The sequence below is a fragment of the Acanthochromis polyacanthus genome, chromosome 4 (assembly GCF_021347895.1).
Source record: "Acanthochromis polyacanthus isolate Apoly-LR-REF ecotype Palm Island chromosome 4, KAUST_Apoly_ChrSc, whole genome shotgun sequence".
Taxonomy (NCBI): Eukaryota; Metazoa; Chordata; class Actinopteri; family Pomacentridae; genus Acanthochromis; species Acanthochromis polyacanthus.
In genome coordinates, this window is record NC_067116.1 from 5,134,687 (window position 1) to 5,149,203 (window position 14,517).

Here is a 14,517-nt window from a genome sequence, read left to right on the forward strand (position 1 = left end):
AAGAAAGTTTGGTGTATTTGTTGTATTAGTTTGTATATTGTTAATAGTTTGGCTGTAGGGGGTGGGGGGGGGGAGAACCGGGCACCATGCCCGTTGTCTGCGGGCACACCGAGCTGGAGAAGCTAACACGCTGGCACACAGTGAAGGTGTTGCCCGGTGCCGGCGTGTCGGTGGAGGAGGTGAGCTGTGCTGTGGGTGAGGTGGTGGGTTTTGACTGTTAAATGGGAATCTAGGATGAACAGCGCCGTGGTTATTTTTCTAGATGAGGTCAGTAAGGTGGAGGAGTCCAGCGTGGTCATTAAAGACACGTTTACTCCGGTTTACCCCCTGCTGTTACAATTAGGTCATCTTCTACATAGACTTCTTGCTCCACATCTTATTATTTTGTGAGATTTCATGTAAATTATATCATTATCTATTTTATACGTATGTTTTTACTTCTGGTTTTACCGCTATCAGACTGAAGAGTCTAATAGCATTTTAACATCAGTATATCGTCTTTTACTTAGAGCACATCGTACCCAAAAAATAATACACTACAATACCCCGAGAGGCTCTGTATGGTGGTAAGATGTGCATGGTGAGGTTTTAGTACGCTGTAAAAATTGGCCCAAGACATTCAACAGCCAGTTGAAGGAGAAAAAAATGTATAAAAAGTCAGACTCCAAACCATCCATCTCTGGAAGCAGCAACATACTGGTTCTCTGTTTCACTGAATGCCTCTCTACCATTCTGTTTCAAACGTTTCTATTGAGTACTTTTAAACATTAGTTCTTTCTTTTTGCTTAGCACAGTTTAAGGTGTCGTGTTTTAAGAACAGCCACTAAATCAATGTGTTGTTGACCAACTGCAGGCTGGACTCTCAAGGCAAACGTGACATTTTCCTCCTCTGTTGTTTCAGCTTCATTTATTTGATAGTGAGGCACACAGCACGCTAAGTGTAGATGTTGTGTGGGTGAATTTACAGGCCTAAACTGGATTGCCTGTTTTTGGTCAGCACCCAAACCCTCCAGAGTTAATTTGAATCTCTGACTATTTGGCATGCATTGTTGAGCTTTTCTTTTCCGTTCTTGTTTAAATTGTATTTTATGTTATGATTGATTATCTTATGATTCCTCTCCTCACAAGTTCCTCCCTGTGCCATCTCCTATGCTGTCACCTTCAGTGTTCAGTGTGACTCTGATGAGTTGTAGCCCCCCCCCCCCCCATGTGTAAACTGATCTGGTGAATCCTGCTCTGCCCAAAACAACCTCTGATGTGAACTTAGCACAGGTTCTGTTCAGCGGTGGCTAGCACACCTTTTTTTGACTTTTCTCACCAGAAGATAGTAGCTCTCCAGAAATTAGAATTTGTTTTTATTTAAGTGAAATTGTTAAAGGGCACAAAGATGTTTACTCGGACATAATGTCACGAGTGCACATGTCCAGACTATGAATGTAAATTCTACATAAATTGTACACCGAGTGTGTAATGTAGCACCGGGGGCGCTCGACTCCTCGATGGGCGATGCGATTATTTAAAAATGATCAGCCATGGCTTTTTCTGAAAGATCAGTGTTTATACTTGGGAGACATTACTTTTCATCCTGCTGGTCTTTATGTGCATTAGGCCTACCGGTTTGTTGGACACTGAATGTTGTAAAATACATGCAATTTCATGTTGAAAAGAAAAATCGAATGAATGAAGACCTAACTTTACATCAGATGGAGTGTTTTGTTTTTTCTTTCAAACGTCTGGATGTTTACCACCATGTCACTGAACCGTTAAACTTAACGTGTAGAGAATACAGCTTGCTTTGTGGGAAAGTCCTGAATTTTACTTTAATTATGACGTTTTTTCTGTTACAGACTGTGGCGGTTGAACCCAAGCAGCAGGCAAAACAGGCAGGCAGGTGAATTAATAATGAGTTTAATAATAAACACAAAATCACTCCACAGGGGATTAAACAGAACGGGTAAACTAAACAGAACTAAAGGGGACGGTTCTATGGCCGTGATGGGGCTAAACTGAACTAAACGGGGAGAGGTGACTCACGTTAGAAGTCCGGGGGGGATCAGGAGACGAGGCGGGGACGGGGCTGATGGAAGCCGGTGGCCGAGCTGTGCAGGAACGGAGGAGCAGGAAGAATCCAGGCAGACGGAGGAGAGTGCAGAGGGGAGGGGGGAAGACGAACAGTTCCAGGGCGAGGGGAGGAAGACGGAGCAGGCGAGGAAGTCCGACGGCCGGGGGGAGCGATACAGAGCTCAGGTAGAGGTGTGCATGTGTCGGGGAACCGCAGGTAATGAGCCAGCGGGGAGCATTTGGCAGAGCCAGGCTTTTATCTGCCGCTGATCGCTGATTACAGATGTGAACCACAGCCGCTCTAATCAGCCGGAGTGTGGAGCAGGAGAGGGAGGGGCCATGACATTTTCTGCTGAAAAACAACATTCGTGGTAGAACCAGTGTTAAGCCATTTGACTTGCAAGAATTGGTATTTGTGCCGAAGATGTATTTAAAATGTTTAAGACATCTTTGTTATGTCGGGCTGTATACTAATGTAAAGAGTATATACAGTTACACTGACTTTCTGAAACAAAGTTTTAAAGTTAAAAACATCTTCCATGCTCATTGTTTTTTTTATTCTTCCTCTGTTCTCATGGCACAGTGAAATTACACTGAAATGCTAGGAGTGTACTATGAATAGTGATTGTAGGAGAACTTAAAGCAGATGTACAAACGCAGTACCTGTTCTTTCTGTTAGAGTTGGAGCTGTGTTATTTTAATTCATTGTATTCTGTAATTTGCCTAACAACAGTAATTGTCACAATAGCCATAATTTTACTTTATATCCCTTTTGCAGATGTTTGTGAAAGAGTAGCCTGTTATTTTTTTATCCTATAGCCCACAATTGATAACGGTTATATTTTCTAAAATGAGATTTTCCGTTGCCTCGATTGCATTTGACGGCTCTCTGTAGGCTTTTAAAGGAAAAAACATCTATAAACTTTATATTTAAACTACCCCTGAACTTATAACTTAAAGTGTTTTCTCCATTTACTCTTCTGAAAATTAAGGAACAGCAAATGTATTTATATGTAGAAAACCATTAAACATAATGTGCTACAATGTATTTACCCATATTTAAGACAAAGTTGTGTTGGCCCATACTTCAGTCATTTGCTGAGTGATAACTGACTGTAAGCTTCAGGTTAAACCAGCCAGATTCAGACATGTCACCTATTTTAGGGAAACCCCTTTACATGATACAGCAATGACAAAAAATCCCATCAAATAGTCCCATCTTTCTTTACTTCACAATTTCAGTGTGGCTGTTTTCTTAGTTTTAGTTTCATTCATACTTGCTGGACAAGAACTTCTTTAAAAAGACTCCTTTTTGATCACAGCTCTGTTTGTGTGTTCTTAGTCTTTGTAAATTTGCTGGATGAACTGAACATGTGTGTGTAGATTCTTCTTCAGCCAAGTCCTTGTATTGCTAGTCCAGTTCACATCAACTGAAGTGTAACTCTTCATGCGTCTACGTCTGGTCTGGCTGCACTGATAAGCATTTCCTTCATTGGAGATTTATCTGCCTGAATATTTATTTTATTTGTGAATCTTTCTATCAATATATAAAGACATAATAGTTATATAGGTGAGTATACTGAAGAGGTACTGTGCAAGAAGAACATTTATCCGACCATTCTTCACGTAATTTTTTCCTTCAAGCAAAAAAAAAAAGGCAGAAGGCAAGTTGCAATACTTCAAATCCATTTTTTAAAACCTCTGCATAAATGCTAACAATTTATCATAATTTTTTGTCTACTTCCAATATAAACATGTGGCACTGGCATGGTACACAGTGGCATGGTTTCTATTCAGTCAGTTTGTAAAATGATTAGAAAAGTTTTGGTTTTACATCTTTTCATAGAAGCACCAATGGAATCATGTAATTTATTCATTTAATGTAAGTTGTTGTATTCATAAACTTGTTTAAATGAGTTTTTTAAACTATGTATTGTACATAAAATGTTACTAAATATTTCACAGGAAAATGAGACCAGAAGACCTGAAATGAAGCTTTGCACGTCATTGCTTCTGGGGAAGATAAAGGCTCATTTCAGAAAAATATCATCAATCAGGAGAAAGGTATGGTTGCACATAAGATTCTTCTGTTCAAATAATTCAAACTCATTTTAGCAGCTAATGTATTTTCATGCAGGAAAATGTGTATTAGCACTGTTTGTGTTAATTATGAAAATGTAGAGAACCATTTTGCCACGTAAGCAGCCTTAAAGTAGTTTAGGCAGACGCAAAAGTGAATTTACTTCTTTGCTTTCTGACTTGAGGTCAGATGGGACGATCTGTTCCACTAAACAAAACATGAGAGAAACTGTTGGGATTAAAACCTGTAAAACACAGAGACAGCACAAGGAAGAAGAGACAGGACTCGAGCTCTTGTATTTTACTTGCAGCAAAGGGAGAGAGACCGGCTGTACACACAGTAGCATCAGCCACCCAACTCCAAAGATCCTGTGTCTCCCCTGTGTCTTTTTATTTGTTTCAGACAGGAATGTAACATAGAGGGTGGTACCATGACTCAGCCAGGGCTTAAAGTTTTCCGGCGCATGGAAGTGTACCATTTAAAAAATTTCATCCATCTCTGTCCCGAAGGCTCCAAGCATGTGCGTCATTGTGCATTCAGTTGCTCCGCTTTAATCAATCAAACTCCAAATCCTACATTAAAGATTATACACTTTCTGTCCAGGCATGCGGCTTTCTGATAGAACTTTTATCCAATTACAGTTTTCTAACTGCGAGTGCGCATCGACTGCTGGGCCACGATATGCTGCCCCCTCTTGGTTCGGCATCGTCAGTGCTGCTGAGCCACTGATAAGAAATAACAGTATCCCACAAACAAAATCCAAATTTGCAATATTTGTTGGTGTTTTTTGTCATTATATTTAAAGGGAATTACTGGAAACACATTGATATATATTGCATATTATTTATTTTATTTCTGCTTGGACTGTATACCCATTCCACGTGTCCCAGCCCTGTGGCTGCCTGGTCTCTCCAGAGCGCACGGAGCTCCAATCTGTGAGTGGTGCGGTGAAGAATCGAGCAGCTGATCACTGGTCAATAGCGTTGGAGCTTGTGTTTAGCCCAAAGACGCAGATACTAAAGTTTGCTCAGACTTTGTGTGACAGAGGAGAGAGGATGTGTCTCTGCTGATTAACAAAGAGAGCAGCCGTGATCCCTGAGCCGCGGTGTGTTGACTCGCCCCATTGGCGTAAGTGCGTCAGTGGAGAACTGCAGGAATACACGCCTTAGTGGCGATGCGCGTGCACGCCCCACAGTCCCCATGGTTTCGCCACAAAATAAAAACAAACGGGCTTAGGTATTGAATTTAAAAAAAAGTAACAAAAAAAGAAGTTGTTGATTTTGTTTGATTTCTTAATCTTTAAACATTTTCTATGTGTTTTACAACGGCAAAAGGAAAAAAAGAAACAGCTCTTTAGTTTGCTGGATTTTATTTTGAAAGGAAAAAAATCAAAGATCAAGCCTACTCAGAACATCTGTTAAGTTAAATATGCACAAACTGAATGTAGCTTAGGTGATATTAACCTTTTTTATTTGAGGACATATAGGATGTTTGTAATAATGAGTTAAATAGCTCTCTGCAGATTTTGTGACCTTATGCATCCGAATGATGTCTAGCCACAAACAAAAACTCTCCAATCTTAAGCAAATATTATAAGAACAGAACGAACATATGGGTTGTGTGAAATGAATAATGGATAGTTAAATAAGAATGTTCTTAGCCTGCTTTTCACCGTTTTTTCTTCCCAAAATTACGGTGGCCGATAGGGGCCAACGATCTGCAACTTACCAAAACTCCTCAGTTTAGGAAAACAGCTTCAAATACAGAAACGATGCAAAATCACAAACTCAAACACAGGTCTAAACGAGGTACAAAAGAGGATCGTGGTGCAAATGAAATAACGCGCTGAAAAAAAACCAAAACGCGCTGCTGAAAGAGGAACGATGCAAAGGAGAAAACGATCTCCAAAACAAAGAAACGACCTGCAAACTAAGAAACGATTTCCAGAACATGAAACGATTTCCAAACCAAGAAACGATCTGCAAACTAAAAAACGATTTCAAAACCAAGAAACGATCTTCCAGTGAAAAACGCTGCATTATACCGGTCACTACGAACGGAACTGATCCAAACCAGCAGGGGGTGCTCCCGGCGTAACACATGGGATGGCGAGAGAGAGACAGGACCGGACAGCTGCCTGAACCAGTGTCTTTGCCTGAACGACTGTGCATTAAAATACAACGGGAACGGTAATGTGACTTTCATTCCAGTATATTTATTATGATTATGTTTGTATCACTACATATAATGCTGCACATACGTGGCGTTTATTTTATTGTGTGTTACACCAGACGTTGCAAGGCAGCACATTAGCCTGAGAAATAAGCTAAATTTATTAGAGATTCCCTTATTACAGTCCTCCATACCTAAACCATGTCTTTTTTCTTTTGCAGATGTACTGTCCATTCTGTGGATCTGTGCTTGGAGCTTCTGATGCCTTTTGCTGTGCATGTGGCAAAAACACAACTTTTTTAAAGCATGTCAAAGTGGAGACACCTGCTACTGATGCACAAGTTGATGTTGCACAACCCAACACCAGTGCAGGTAAACAGATTCAGGGTTTTGTAACACAAAATGATTATAAGTGGGCTTGAAATGTTCAGATCATGTTTTGTATACAAAATCACTTCTAAATATCACTATCCTGGTTCAGTAACTGGCATTTTAGGTGTACTAAAATGTCCTACAGAAAGTAATTTTATTTAAACATAATTAAATGTAAAGTCAATAAGAACATCAGTATGTAAGTCCTTTGTTTTCTTTCCCAGAGGGAAATTCAAGCGTGGAGAGATTTATGTAGTTGAGGGCAGTTAAAGAAAGGGAGAGAAAGTCTTTCTTTTCAAAGAAGCATCAGGCCTCTCGGAGTGAAAAGATACAGAAATCTGTGAAGGTATGAACTGTTGTTAACGTTACATAGGTTGTTAAATAGTTTGTTCAGATTACCTCTCAACCTTTTAGGTGACCAATCACATCGAATAATCATGTTGTATCAATTTTGATTTTACTTAATGTTATTTTTTAATTTGCAGATTAATGTTGGAGTTATGAGGTTGACTGGTGACTCCCTAAAACCTGTAAGAGGGAAATCACTCCCTCTTGACATTCAGCCTCAGTGGTCATCAGAGAAGCTATTGGCTGCTGCTGTTAAAAAAACAGACAGATTTTAACCAGGACATGCAGGATGTTGTCCATGTTTTGTTGTACCCTGATGGCAGACAAGTGACAAACATCCCAGGAACAGATGAGCCTTTCACTGTCCAGAAGTACAAGGACGCAATGGGGAAGGCGTACCAGAAAATAACACTATACATATGCACTGCAGAGGATTTTGAAACCAGTTGTAAGTGTACCATTTTGTAATTTATTCATAGTTTGATTTTCAGAGTCTTTCCACTTACATCTTATCTGTGCAAGTAAATTCTGCCAATTACTGAAATCATAATGTTAATTTTTGTTTAAATGTGTTTTTTCAAAGGTAGTACTGGGCAGTCTTCTAGTGATGACAGTGTGGTCCATGTCAACTTGCCGTCTGTGGAAACGGATCTCTCTGACACTGTAGTAAGTGCATACATGTTAAAGCGACAGTTCAACATTTTGGCAACCCTGCCTATTGCTAGGTACATTAACTTTATCTATCAGTTTTGAGATCCTGGTTGGGGGGGCGGTTTGGAAAGCCGAATGTAGTGGAAGCTATGAGTCGGTTTCATTTAAAATGCTCTTGTGGACAAGTAGTGACCTGCATAGTCACCACACTATGAAATAATAATCCATAATTGCGTAACATTATGACACACATAGCTAATAAGTTGCAGTGCGCTTTAGGTGAATGTACAGGTCACAACTTGTCCATATATTATGTTGTAATAATTATATATTATATATGTTTATATTATGTTTTGTATGCAGGTCTGGGACATTCCAGATAACGTGAGCACCCCAAAAATGGGAGACCTTTTGCAGGGGTAAAAACTGCCTCTGTCAAGTCATGTTTATGCTTTATAAACAAAACATCAGTTATGGAGCAGGGAAATGAATGCATTATTTGTTATTCCTAGACCCTCCACAAGCCAACAACCAGAATCTCATCAAGTAAGTTTTGAAAGATACTATTCAATAGTATTGATTGTTTTAAAAAAAACTTAAATACCTTTAAATTATTTTTAATTAGGATGGACGGTAGCCAACTGCTCAGGAACAGAATCTAAATACCTGCTATAGGTAAGCTGGTGGACATTTGAAACCTTAACATGTTTGGTTAGTGTGTGTCCAGTAAATATAGATTGAAAATAATCTGAGAACTCCACCAAACACATTTTTGTTTTATTTCTGGGAAATGTAACAATGTACCTTATATTCGGTATCATTGAGTGTCATCAATTAACTGGGCATTTTACAGTTGAGCCTATGATCTCTTTCCTTGCAGCATGTACACCAGTGTGTATGCACCTGTAGTTATCGACAGTGAGTCTGACACAGATGACCACATCAATTACCCTGCAGTGGAAAGGTGTGATGTAGTAATATTTTTACCTCATAGCTCATAGCTTTTGGCCTCATTATTGGGAATCATCTCTCTGATATTCTCTTACAGTCCACAGGGTTTGAGTGCAGAAGACATTGTTATAGAACTGGCCTCCAAAATAAACAATACATCATACAACAGGTTCAACATCAACAGGGCTAATATATGGGATGGGGCACTCAGAGGCTTTAAGCGACCATCTTTTGACCCATCACATGAAATTTTAGTTAAATTCACTGATGATGAGGGGCATACAGAGGATGCAGTGGACACTGGTGGTCCCAAACGGGAGTTCCTCACCCTGCTGATGGACTGCCTTAGATCAAGGAGAATCTTTGATGGTCCTGAGGATAGGAAATTTCTCACATTCGACTGTGCAGGTAAACATTTTCTGAAAATAATTTTGGAATTCATTCTGGAAATTCAACATCCGGTTGTAGCTCTTCATCAGGATTCAGTTAAATTTACTCTGGTATGCAGTTTCATATCAATTTGAAACTGATTTTTGTAGTGGCACTAATGGATGGTAAAATATCAACACCTGCTAGAGATGACGAATATTTTTATGTTGGGAGGATGATCGCTACATCAATAGTACATGGCGGTCAAGGCCCTAAATTCTTGTCAGAAATGCTCTATGACCACCTCACGGGAAAATCAGCTGTTGATACTGAAGCAAGGGTTGAGGACATCACAGATGATACCATGAGGGCTTCCTTGCTTGAGGTATATTGTCAAATTAGCAAAGCTCAAAGTGTTATCACACAACAACATCCTCAACTATCTATCTATAGTCCTGAATTTGTTTTTTAAACCAAACATCTCTTCTTAGGTATTTGTTCCATCTTTTTTTTAACATGAATAGTGAACCCAACCCTTTGTAGCAAAATCCAGTTTGCACCTTCTCATAACAATAACCTAATTAAGCCCCTCCTTATTCTATGGCACGGACACAGTGAAATAGTTTGATTTCTTTCCATATTTATCTTTCAGGGAAATGTGTGGCATTTCACTTAAATGTATGGTATTTGTCTCTCAGATTTCCGCTGCAGCAACACTGGATGAACTGCATGCAGTTGTCGACAAACATTCAAGTCTGTTGCAGACAGCTGGTTGTCTTCGGTACCCGAAGGTTGTGTTGGACAAGAAGATAATAATTAAGGACTTCATGCAGTGGTACTTAATTTACAGGAACCATTTCTCAATACAGAGGTAATGTTCTTTTTTCTTCATTTTCAACAATGCATTCTTTTTTAAGACTTTACATAAAGTTAATTGTATCAAATGTCAAGTAATTAGTTTGCTTAAAGCGATAATTTCTAATTTAGGCAAACTGACCTATTCCCATAACAGGCACTGATAATACATGGTAATGTGCCTACTCATATGACAATCGGGACATTAAGTAAAACTGTTACCAGTCTTCTCTGATACTTGTATTGTTCTAAGCATTTTAGCGTGTTTTTTCTTTCTAAATATTTTGTAGGTTCAAGGATGGGCTTTCAGCACTTAATGTGACTCATGCTTTGGAGCAGCATGCATCCATATTCAAGGCATTTATGTGCTCAAGTGTTGAACGACTAACAGCCACAACACTGGAGAATCTTTTTGAGGTTCAACTAAGTGAACAAGGCACCACAAGACGCCAAGAGGAGACCAGAGCACTCGCATTCTGGAGAGACTATCTCCTCGATACAGAAGGTTTATTACAACAGCATGTCATACAATTGTTCCTATTTCTATAATGCTTTATGAAGACAGGTTTAATCAAACACATTTTTGTAAATCTTTTTTTCTTTCAGATAAACAAACAGGACTTTCCCTCGCTGACATCCTGATGTTCGCCACAGGACTCAGTTCACTGCCCCCATCTGGGTTTAACCCAAGACCAAAGCTGGTCTTTCAAAGGGTGTCTCGCTTCCCATGCAGCAGAACCTGTGCCAACACAATGGAAATTCCACTGTCAATGACATATGAAGAGTTTCCAAAGGACATGGACTTTGGAATAAAAAATGCACCTGGTTTTGGACTGTACTAATTTTTTTTTTGTTCTAACAAACTGTTAGGTTGACCTTCAGTGTCTATAGTTCAACAGTTAGTACCTGTATTTCCAGTGTGGTTACAAATCAGCCAGGTTCTTCAATGTCATATAGAGTTCCACGCAGGACTCCCAGGTAAGTGGATGCATCAGCCCACTTTGACTCTGTAGATCCTCAAAGCGTGACTGGAGATGGTGATCTCCACATGTACTGTGTGTGGCCTCGGTCTGAAATGGCTGCAGTTCCTCCAGTGAAACTGGAAACCCACACTCAGTTGCACCAAACCTGGAAATGAAAATATGTTGTAAGTCTTAGTGTTACATGTTAGGGTTAAGGTAACGAGGACTAACGAGCTTGGACTAAGACTTTTACTTTTTCTACTATTATATAAGTGCAACAATTTTTCACATATTTTGATAATACTGTTCATTGTTATGTTTTATACTGCTATTGCAGGAAAGATAAAAAAGTTAAATACTGAAAACAAACCTGTGAGGTAGGTTGTATATGACCTCTGGTTTAATTGTAGAGATTTGTTTCTCTCAAATCATTCAGAAGGTCCATCCAAAATTGTGACCTGAAGACACAAGCTGAAATTAGTTTGATGCATTTCATGTAATGTTTTTGGATACTAGTGATTCAATCTAAAATGTTTTAATCACATGAAAAATATAATTTGTTGTTCATCAAAAAACAATAAACATGCAAGAACCATAATGTTATGTTGTCTGTTTTAAAGTTCATTTTAAAAATTTGCTTGTAGCTTGTAAAACACAAAAAACAATACATAACGACACCTCTGTTTGCGAAAATATGACCACCAGCTTTCAATTCTTTGGTTTGCCGTTGAAGAGCCGTACCTATGACTGGCAGCCCCAGTATAGTCATCAGTATGAGATGACCTTAAGGTACAATGAATTGCAGCCATTGTTCCATTTTCAGTACCACAGTCAGTTCGAAGTCGTGTTGGAATGATTCCACCTTCAGCCAGACAGTTCAGATAAATTTGAGAAATGACCACTGGGTCATTGTTGCTTGCTGCACATCTCAACCACAGCACCTTCCGAGAAAATCCATCAATGCAGCCACTTATTCCAAAACCGTACGGCTTCAGCTTGTCATAACCATCCACATGCCAGACATGGTTTGGTCCGGCAGAACTGTACACTCTTCTTAAAAAATTTCTGCTTGCACGTAGTTGAATGCCTTGTGGGTCAAGTTCTCTCATGATGGTCATGACATCATCCCTCTTGACAGTGAGCGAGTACTTTGAGCGCAGTGTCTGCCACATTGAGCAGTAGCCATAGTGTTTTCCTGGACCTTTTAACTCCTCCTGGATGGCAGCACGAACAGTGGCAAGAGGAGAGTAGTCTTTCTGCCTAAACGGAGACAAACTTTTCAGCTTCCTCTTCAGAGAGCGAAGACTCATATTAATTTTGTGTTTTGAAGACAAAAAATCTAAAATTTCTCCATTGCTGTAGCCATGATGAAAATATCTTTGGATTAAATCCTCTTGGGTGGGAATATCTGATTCTGATCCTGCCAAACGAAGTGGGATAAAGGCATAAAGAGACTGAACTTAATTCTAATAAATTATAATCAATAATAATTATTACACTTTGCCTCTGATGGGCAACAGATGGGCATTTAACATCAGAACCTGCATAAACACTAATTTTCTACCCTATGACAAAAATCACTGTCTGAACCTCAATGACCCACAGCTGATCACCTCAAGGTTGGGTTAGATATACTGTATCACCAAGCTACCACTGTAACTTTAGGACACAAGACAAGCTGTCAAATATAATGCATTTTACATAGACAAAGTGTGAACTGTAATTGACAAGCTGGATATGAGCCCACTTACTGTTGTTTGCATATTCTTCCAAAGACTGCACATTGGTTCCACATGAGCCACAGAACCTGTAAATTGTTCCCAGCTCTTGTCCACAGAAAGGGCAAAACATAGCCTGGTGTCAGTAGTCTAGAAAACTGAAAATGAGGAAAGTGATAAGTTACATTATTTATTTGAGTAGTAGCCCACTCTTCACTACCTCGTTACAAATACAGTGGATAATGCATGCTTACAACTGAACTGATTTAAGTAGCTGTCATTGAACTGTCATTAACTAGCATAACACCTTATGTAGCCTACAACGTTGCATGGAAGACTGTTTTAAGAGGGCTTTTTAACCACGTCTGGTGTAACACACAATAAAATAAATGCCACGTATGTGCAGCATTATATGTAGTGATACAAACATAATCATAATAAATATACTCAAATGAAAGTCACATTACCGTTCCTGTTGTATTTTTATGCACAGTCGTTCAGGCAAAGACACTGGTTCAGGCAGCTGTCCGGTCCTGTCTCTCTCTCTCTCTCTCTCTCTCTCTCTCTCTCTCTCTCTCTCTCTCTCTCTCTCTCTCTCTCCATCCCATTACGCCGAGAGCGTCTCCTGCTCCGTTCGTAGTGACCGGTATAATGCAGCGTTTTTCACTGGAAGATCGTTTCTTGGTTTTGAAATTGTTTTTTAGTTTGCAGATCGTTTCTTGGTTTGGAAATCGTTTCATGTTCTGGAAATCGTTTCTTAGTTTGCAGATCGTTTCTTTGGTTTGGAGATCGTTTTCTCCTTTGCATCGTTCCTCTTTCAGCAGCGCGTTTTTTTTTTTTCCAGGGCGTTATTTCATTTGCACCACGATCCTCTTTTGTACCTCATTTAGACCTGTGTTTGAGTTTGTGATTTTGCATCGTTTCTGTATTTGAAGCTGTTTTCCTAAACTGAGGTGTTTTGGCAAGTTGCAGATCGTTGGCCCCTGTCGGCCACCGTACAAAATATAGATAAAAATAGAAACATTTAAATTGAAAGCCAACTGAACAAATTATACAGTGAATTTTTTCCCTTATCAAAAACAAACAAAATGTGTGTCAGTTCAAATTAAAAATCAAATGATTTAAACTAAAGTCACAGATTATTGAGGTGTATCAAATGAGCAGTTACTAACATGTATGTGTGGTTATGTGCTACAGAGGGCTTCTTAATCACATCTGTGTGAGAAATGGGCTGACTCCAGAGGAAAAGGCCAGAGTAGAAGTTCTTCAGCATGAGCAGTCCATTGCCACCAGGACCCAGATAAACCAGATCAGGAAAGCCCGAATTTCTTTGCTAGTTCCAGAGTTTGAGAGAGTCAGCATCATGATCAACTTATTCAGAGGAATCTTATATTGTGAGGCAATAACTAAAATTGCATTAAAGAGTTAATACTAGTACTTTTATTACCTGATTAAATACAAAGTTGGTATAGCAAGTGACATATGACAGTTTATTCTCTTGTAGCGTTCCGGAGAATATGAAACAAGTTCATTCTGTTGTCTGTGTTTTGCAGTTTATTTCAACAAACAACATTTTGAACATGTTAAAAAGAAAATGTTCAGAAAATTCACAAACAAAGCAAAAAAGAAAAAGAAATGACTTTGTCAAACAGTATTCTCCAAGCACTTAATATTCTCTTGAGACTGACACTTGAGATCATGTTGTAAGTAAAATTGTGCCTTATGAAGGAAAGCAGCAGAGTTTTGTAGCAGTTTTGTTGTGGTTGGTGTTTTGAGTTCTTGTTAAATCTACTGAAGAGATAAAAATTATTAAAAGTTATTAATAATACATGTACTTGATTTTCATGATTTTTCCCCTTTACACTAAAATAAATCTTTGCAATTATAGTGATGTGGTATTGAAACATCAACACAAAAAAAATCAGACTTGGGGCACTTTCTAAAATGCGTTAAGTTTTGGCCAAGTAAGGTTTTACAT

The 14,517-nt window shown here is 39.0% G+C and overlaps 2 protein-coding genes and 1 long non-coding RNA gene across 9 annotated transcripts in view; 1 reads left to right on the forward strand and 2 right to left on the reverse strand.

The window, feature by feature from the left end:
• LOC127533723 (mucin-22-like) overlaps positions 1 to 14,517 on the forward strand; it is a 147,981-nt gene that overhangs the window by 86,996 nt on the left and 46,468 nt on the right. The window lies entirely within an intron of this gene.
• LOC127533722 (NACHT, LRR and PYD domains-containing protein 12-like) overlaps positions 1 to 14,517 on the reverse strand; it is a 184,802-nt gene that overhangs the window by 83,237 nt on the left and 87,048 nt on the right. The window lies entirely within an intron of this gene.
• Positions 10,400 to 13,123, reverse strand: LOC127533725 (uncharacterized). 2 transcript variants are annotated; one of them, XR_007941470.1, is made up of 4 exons: positions 12,573 to 13,123; positions 11,192 to 12,241; positions 10,766 to 10,987; positions 10,400 to 10,598 (listed from the first exon to the last, which is right to left on the reverse strand). It is a non-coding gene; the product is annotated as an uncharacterized LOC127533725 (long non-coding RNA). The 2 variants fall into 2 exon arrangements; XR_007941471.1 differs by having other exon boundaries at positions 10,400 to 10,987.